We start from the raw sequence: 6,490 nt of genomic DNA, 5'->3' as shown, positions 1-6,490 counted from the left end.
ATGAGTGGCGAGGTTCGAATCCGGGCAGGGGATATATATATAGTCCTTCTCTAGGATCCAAAGCCTTAGCCTTAGCCTTAGCCTTCGCCGGCGCCCGTCGCGCGTGCGGTTGGGACGGTGACGTGGTGGGTCCCTCGATATTAGTTGTCCTCGTAGGGCATTTTTGTGTAGGTTCGTGTAGCATTAGTACCTCGGAACGCAGGGCACTGTCGTGGTGCGGTCATACCAGCGCTAATACACCGGATCCCATCAGAACTCCGCAGTTAAGCGCGCTTGGGCCAGAACAGTACTGGGATGGGTGACCTCCCGGGAAGTCCCTGTGCTGCACCCTTTTTGCTTCGAGTCGTCTTCTTTTCGTGCACAGTACTGGGATGGGTGACCTCCCGGGAAGTCCCGGGCATGGGTTGCGTTCTTTTCCCGCCCGAGCCGTTCCCGTGCGCGTGGGCCTCTTGGCTTTCGTAGAGGCGGACGAGAGCATAGGAAGGGTGAAGCGTCGAGGGGCATTGTCATTCGGTGTGGGTTAAAGAGTGTCGTCCGGATCAAGGAGAGGGCGTAAGAGGCTTTATGGGGTGGGCATGAGTGGCGAGGTTCGAATCCGGGCAGGGGATATATATATAGTCCTTCTCTAGGATCCAAAGCCTTAGCCTTAGCCTTAGCCTTCGCCGGCGCCCGTCGCGCGTGCGGTTGGGACGGTGACGTGGTGGGTCCCTCGATATTAGTTGTCCTCGTAGGGCATTTTTGTGTAGGTTCGTGTAGCATTAGTACCTCGGAACGCAGGGCACTGTCGTGGTGCGGTCATACCAGCGCTAATACACCGGATCCCATCAGAACTCCGCAGTTAAGCGCGCTTGGGCCAGAACAGTACTGGGATGGGTGACCTCCCGGGAAGTCCTGGTGCTGCACCCTTTTTGCTTCGAGTCGTCTTCTTTTCGTGCACAGTACTGGGATGGGTGACCTCCCGGGAAGTCCCGGGCATGGGTTGCGTTCTTTTCCCGCCCGAGCCGTTCCCGTGCGCGTGGGCCTCTTGGCTTTCGTAGAGGCGGACGAGAGCATAGGAAGGGTGAAGCGTCGAGGGGCATTGTCATTCGGTGTGGGTTAAAGAGTGTCGTCCGGATCAAGGAGAGGGCGTAAGAGGCTTTATGGGGTGGGCATGAGTGGCGAGGTTCGAATCCGGGCAGGGGATATATATATAGTCCTTCTCTAGGATCCAAAGCCTTAGCCTTAGCCTTAGCCTTCGCCGGCGCCCGTCGCGCGTGCGGTTGGGACGGTGACGTGGTGGGTCCCTCGATATTAGTTGTCCTCGTAGGGCATTTTTGTGTAGGTTCGTGTAGCATTAGTACCTCGGAACGCAGGGCACTGTCGTGGTGCGGTCATACCAGCGCTAATACACCGGATCCCATCAGAACTCCGCAGTTAAGCGCGCTTGGGCCAGAACAGTATTGGGATGGGTGACCTCCCGGGAAGTCCTGGTGCTGCACCCTTTTTGCTTCGAGTCGTCTTCTTTTCGTGCACAGTACTGGGATGGGTGACCTCCCGGGAAGTCCCGGGCATGGGTTGCGTTCTTTTCCCGCCCGAGCCGTTCCCGTGCGCGTGGGCCTCTTGGCTTTCGTAGAGGCGGACGAGAGCATAGGAAGGGTGAAGCGTCGAGGGGCATTGTCATTCGGTGTGGGTTAAAGAGTGTCGTCCGGATCAAGGAGAGGGCGTAAGAGGCTTTATGGGGTGGGCATGAGTGGCGAGGTTCGAATCCGGGCAGGGGATATATATATAGTCCTTCTCTAGGATCCAAAGCCTTAGCCTTAGCCTTAGCCTTCGCCGGCGCCCGTCGCGCGTGCGGTTGGGACGGTGACGTGGTGGGTCCCTCGATATTAGTTGTCCTCGTAGGGCATTTTTGTGTAGGTTCGTGTAGCATTAGTACCTCGGAACGCAGGGCACTGTCGTGGTGCGGTCATACCAGCGCTAATACACCGGATCCCATCAGAACTCCGCAGTTAAGCGCGCTTGGGCCAGAACAGTACTGGGATGGGTGACCTCCCGGGAAGTCCTGGTGCTGCACCCTTTTTGCTTCGAGTCGTCTTCTTTTCGTGCACAGTACTGGGATGGGTGACCTCCCGGGAAGTCCCGGGCATGGGTTGCGTTCTTTTCCCGCCCGAGCCGTTCCCGTGCGCGTGGGCCTCTTGGCTTTCGTAGAGGCGGACGAGAGCATAGGAAGGGTGAAGCGTCGAGGGGCATTGTCATTCGGTGTGGGTTAAAGAGTGTCGTCCGGATCAAGGAGAGGGCGTAAGAGGCTTTATGGGGTGGGCATGAGTGGCGAGGTTCGAATCCGGGCAGGGGATATATATATAGTCCTTCTCTAGGATCCAAAGCCTTAGCCTTAGCCTTAGCCTTCGCCGGCGCCCGTCGCGCGTGCGGTTGGGACGGTGACGTGGTGGGTCCCTCGATATTAGTTGTCCTCGTAGGGCATTTTTGTGTAGGTTCGTGTAGCATTAGTACCTCGGAACGCAGGGCACTGTCGTGGTGCGGTCATACCAGCGCTAATACACCGGATCCCATCAGAACTCCGCAGTTAAGCGCGCTTGGGCCAGAACAGTACTGGGATGGGTGACCTCCCGGGAAGTCCTGGTGCTGCACCCTTTTTGCTTCGAGTCGTCTTCTTTTCGTGCACAGTACTGGGATGGGTGACCTCCCGGGAAGTCCCGGGCATGGGTTGCGTTCTTTTCCCGCCCGAGCCGTTCCCGTGCGCGTGGGCCTCTTGGCTTTCGTAGAGGCGGACGAGAGCATAGGAAGGGTGAAGCGTCGAGGGGCATTGTCATTCGGTGTGGGTTAAAGAGTGTCGTCCGGATCAAGGAGAGGGCGTAAGAGGCTTTATGGGGTGGGCATGAGTGGCGAGGTTCGAATCCGGGCAGGGGATATATATATAGTCCTTCTCTAGGATCCAAAGCCTTAGCCTTAGCCTTAGCCTTCGCCGGCGCCCGTCGCGCGTGCGGTTGGGACGGTGACGTGGTGGGTCCCTCGATATTAGTTGTCCTCGTAGGGCATTTTTGTGTAGGTTCGTGTAGCATTAGTACCTCGGAACGCAGGGCACTGTCGTGGTGCGGTCATACCAGCGCTAATACACCGGATCCCATCAGAACTCCGCAGTTAAGCGCGCTTGGGCCAGAACAGTACTGGGATGGGTGACCTCCCGGGAAGTCCTGGTGCTGCACCCTTTTTGCTTCGAGTCGTCTTCTTTTCGTGCACAGTACTGGGATGGGTGACCTCCCGGGAAGTCCCGGGCATGGGTTGCGTTCTTTTCCCGCCCGAGCCGTTCCCGTGCGCGTGGGCCTCTTGGCTTTCGTAGAGGCGGACGAGAGCATAGGAAGGGTGAAGCGTCGAGGGGCATTGTCATTCGGTGTGGGTTAAAGAGTGTCGTCCGGATCAAGGAGAGGGCGTAAGAGGCTTTATGGGGTGGGCATGAGTGGCGAGGTTCGAATCCGGGCAGGGGATATATATATAGTCCTTCTCTAGGATCCAAAGCCTTAGCCTTAGCCTTAGCCTTCGCCGGCGCCCGTCGCGCGTGCGGTTGGGACGGTGACGTGGTGGGTCCCTCGATATTAGTTGTCCTCGTAGGGCATTTTTGTGTAGGTTCGTGTAGCATTAGTACCTCGGAACGCAGGGCACTGTCGTGGTGCGGTCATACCAGCGCTAATACACCGGATCCCATCAGAACTCCGCAGTTAAGCGCGCTTGGGCCAGAACAGTACTGGGATGGGTGACCTCCCGGGAAGTCCTGGTGCTGCACCCTTTTTGCTTCGAGTCGTCTTCTTTTCGTGCACAGTACTGGGATGGGTGACCTCCCGGGAAGTCCCGGGCATGGGTTGCGTTCTTTTCCCGCCCGAGCCGTTCCCGTGCGCGTGGGCCTCTTGGCTTTCGTAGAGGCGGACGAGAGCATAGGAAGGGTGAAGCGTCGAGGGGCATTGTCATTCGGTGTGGGTTAAAGAGTGTCGTCCGGATCAAGGAGAGGGCGTAAGAGGCTTTATGGGGTGGGCATGAGTGGCGAGGTTCGAATCCGGGCAGGGGATATATATATAGTCCTTCTCTAGGATCCAAAGCCTTAGCCTTAGCCTTAGCCTTCGCCGGCGCCCGTCGCGCGTGCGGTTGGGACGGTGACGTGGTGGGTCCCTCGATATTAGTTGTCCTCGTAGGGCATTTTTGTGTAGGTTCGTGTAGCATTAGTACCTCGGAACGCAGGGCACTGTCGTGGTGCGGTCATACCAGCGCTAATACACCGGATCCCATCAGAACTCCGCAGTTAAGCGCGCTTGGGCCAGAACAGTACTGGGATGGGTGACCTCCCGGGAAGTCCCTGTGCTGCACCCTTTTTGCTTCGAGTCGTCTTCTTTTCGTGCACAGTACTGGGATGGGTGACCTCCCGGGAAGTCCCGGGCATGGGTTGCGTTCTTTTCCCGCCCGAGCCGTTCCCGTGCGCGTGGGCCTCTTGGCTTTCGTAGAGGCGGACGAGAGCATAGGAAGGGTGAAGCGTCGAGGGGCATTGTCATTCGGTGTGGGTTAAAGAGTGTCGTCCGGATCAAGGAGAGGGCGTAAGAGGCTTTATGGGGTGGGCATGAGTGGCGAGGTTCGAATCCGGGCAGGGGATATATATATAGTCCTTCTCTAGGATCCAAAGCCTTAGCCTTAGCCTTAGCCTTCGCCGGCGCCCGTCGCGCGTGCGGTTGGGACGGTGACGTGGTGGGTCCCTCGATATTAGTTGTCCTCGTAGGGCATTTTTGTGTAGGTTCGTGTAGCATTAGTACCTCGGAACGCAGGGCACTGTCGTGGTGCGGTCATACCAGCGCTAATACACCGGATCCCATCAGAACTCCGCAGTTAAGCGCGCTTGGGCCAGAACAGTACTGGGATGGGTGACCTCCCGGGAAGTCCCTGTGCTGCACCCTTTTTGCTTCGAGTCGTCTTCTTTTCGTGCACAGTACTGGGATGGGTGACCTCCCGGGAAGTCCCGGGCATGGGTTGCGTTCTTTTCCCGCCCGAGCCGTTCCCGTGCGCGTGGGCCTCTTGGCTTTCGTAGAGGCGGACGAGAGCATAGGAAGGGTGAAGCGTCGAGGGGCATTGTCATTCGGTGTGGGTTAAAGAGTGTCGTCCGGATCAAGGAGAGGGCGTAAGAGGCTTTATGGGGTGGGCATGAGTGGCGAGGTTCGAATCCGGGCAGGGGATATATATATAGTCCTTCTCTAGGATCCAAAGCCTTAGCCTTAGCCTTAGCCTTCGCCGGCGCCCGTCGCGCGTGCGGTTGGGACGGTGACGTGGTGGGTCCCTCGATATTAGTTGTCCTCGTAGGGCATTTTTGTGTAGGTTCGTGTAGCATTAGTACCTCGGAACGCAGGGCACTGTCGTGGTGCGGTCATACCAGCGCTAATACACCGGATCCCATCAGAACTCCGCAGTTAAGCGCGCTTGGGCCAGAACAGTACTGGGATGGGTGACCTCCCGGGAAGTCCTGGTGCTGCACCCTTTTTGCTTCGAGTCGTCTTCTTTTCGTGCACAGTACTGGGATGGGTGACCTCCCGGGAAGTCCCGGGCATGGGTTGCGTTCTTTTCCCGCCCGAGCCGTTCCCGTGCGCGTGGGCCTCTTGGCTTTCGTAGAGGCGGACGAGAGCATAGGAAGGGTGAAGCGTCGAGGGGCATTGTCATTCGGTGTGGGTTAAAGAGTGTCGTCCGGATCAAGGAGAGGGCGTAAGAGGCTTTATGGGGTGGGCATGAGTGGCGAGGTTCGAATCCGGGCAGGGGATATATATATAGTCCTTCTCTAGGATCCAAAGCCTTAGCCTTAGCCTTAGCCTTCGCCGGCGCCCGTCGCGCGTGCGGTTGGGACGGTGACGTGGTGGGTCCCTCGATATTAGTTGTCCTCGTAGGGCATTTTTGTGTAGGTTCGTGTAGCATTAGTACCTCGGAACGCAGGGCACTGTCGTGGTGCGGTCATACCAGCGCTAATACACCGGATCCCATCAGAACTCCGCAGTTAAGCGCGCTTGGGCCAGAACAGTACTGGGATGGGTGACCTCCCGGGAAGTCCCTGTGCTGCACCCTTTTTGCTTCGAGTCGTCTTCTTTTCGTGCACAGTACTGGGATGGGTGACCTCCCGGGAAGTCCCGGGCATGGGTTGCGTTCTTTTCCCGCCCGAGCCGTTCCCGTGCGCGTGGGCCTCTTGGCTTTCGTAGAGGCGGACGAGAGCATAGGAAGGGTGAAGCGTCGAGGGGCATTGTCATTCGGTGTGGGTTAAAGAGTGTCGTCCGGATCAAGGAGAGGGCGTAAGAGGCTTTATGGGGTGGGCATGAGTGGCGAGGTTCGAATCCGGGCAGGGGATATATATGTAGTCCTTCTCTAGGATCCAAAGCCTTAGCCTTAGCCTTAGCCTTCGCCGGCGCCCGTCGCGCGTGCGGTTGGGACGGTGACGTGGTGGGTCCCTCGATATTAGTTGTCCTCGTAGGGCATTTTT

The 6,490-nt window shown here is 57.9% G+C and overlaps 11 non-coding genes across 11 annotated transcripts; all 11 read left to right on the top strand.

Annotated features, from left to right (window-relative positions):
• The first annotated feature begins 212 nt into the window (after positions 1-212).
• LOC147848486 (5S ribosomal RNA) lies at positions 213-331 on the top strand. Its single transcript, XR_015531926.1, has one exon. It is a non-coding gene; the product is annotated as a 5S ribosomal RNA (ribosomal RNA).
• Positions 332-787: 456 nt separating this feature from the next.
• Positions 788-906, top strand: LOC147848485 (5S ribosomal RNA). The gene has a single exon (XR_015531971.1). It is a non-coding gene; the product is annotated as a 5S ribosomal RNA (ribosomal RNA).
• A 456-nt stretch (positions 907-1,362) lies between these two features.
• On the top strand, positions 1,363-1,481 carry LOC147848484 (5S ribosomal RNA). Its single transcript, XR_015531973.1, has one exon. It is a non-coding gene; the product is annotated as a 5S ribosomal RNA (ribosomal RNA).
• A 456-nt stretch (positions 1,482-1,937) lies between these two features.
• Positions 1,938-2,056, top strand: LOC147848483 (5S ribosomal RNA). Its single transcript, XR_015531969.1, has one exon. It is a non-coding gene; the product is annotated as a 5S ribosomal RNA (ribosomal RNA).
• Positions 2,057-2,512: 456 nt separating this feature from the next.
• On the top strand, positions 2,513-2,631 carry LOC147848482 (5S ribosomal RNA). Its single transcript, XR_015531968.1, has one exon. It is a non-coding gene; the product is annotated as a 5S ribosomal RNA (ribosomal RNA).
• A 456-nt stretch (positions 2,632-3,087) lies between these two features.
• LOC147848481 (5S ribosomal RNA) lies at positions 3,088-3,206 on the top strand. Its single transcript, XR_015531967.1, has one exon. It is a non-coding gene; the product is annotated as a 5S ribosomal RNA (ribosomal RNA).
• Positions 3,207-3,662: 456 nt separating this feature from the next.
• On the top strand, positions 3,663-3,781 carry LOC147848480 (5S ribosomal RNA). The gene has a single exon (XR_015531966.1). It is a non-coding gene; the product is annotated as a 5S ribosomal RNA (ribosomal RNA).
• Positions 3,782-4,237: 456 nt separating this feature from the next.
• LOC147848479 (5S ribosomal RNA) lies at positions 4,238-4,356 on the top strand. The gene has a single exon (XR_015531925.1). It is a non-coding gene; the product is annotated as a 5S ribosomal RNA (ribosomal RNA).
• Positions 4,357-4,812: 456 nt separating this feature from the next.
• Positions 4,813-4,931, top strand: LOC147848478 (5S ribosomal RNA). The gene has a single exon (XR_015531924.1). It is a non-coding gene; the product is annotated as a 5S ribosomal RNA (ribosomal RNA).
• A 456-nt stretch (positions 4,932-5,387) lies between these two features.
• Positions 5,388-5,506, top strand: LOC147848477 (5S ribosomal RNA). The gene has a single exon (XR_015531965.1). It is a non-coding gene; the product is annotated as a 5S ribosomal RNA (ribosomal RNA).
• Positions 5,507-5,962: 456 nt separating this feature from the next.
• Positions 5,963-6,081, top strand: LOC147848476 (5S ribosomal RNA). The gene has a single exon (XR_015531923.1). It is a non-coding gene; the product is annotated as a 5S ribosomal RNA (ribosomal RNA).
• Positions 6,082-6,490: the final 409 nt, after the last annotated feature.

The sequence above is a fragment of the Azolla caroliniana genome, unplaced genomic scaffold, assembly GCF_043228905.1.
Source record: "Azolla caroliniana isolate FFs.n. ecotype wild unplaced genomic scaffold, voAzoCaro1.0.p SCAF_350, whole genome shotgun sequence".
NCBI lineage: Eukaryota > Viridiplantae > Streptophyta > Polypodiopsida > Salviniales > Salviniaceae > Azolla > Azolla caroliniana.
This window is presented reverse-complemented; position numbering and strand designations above follow the sequence as displayed.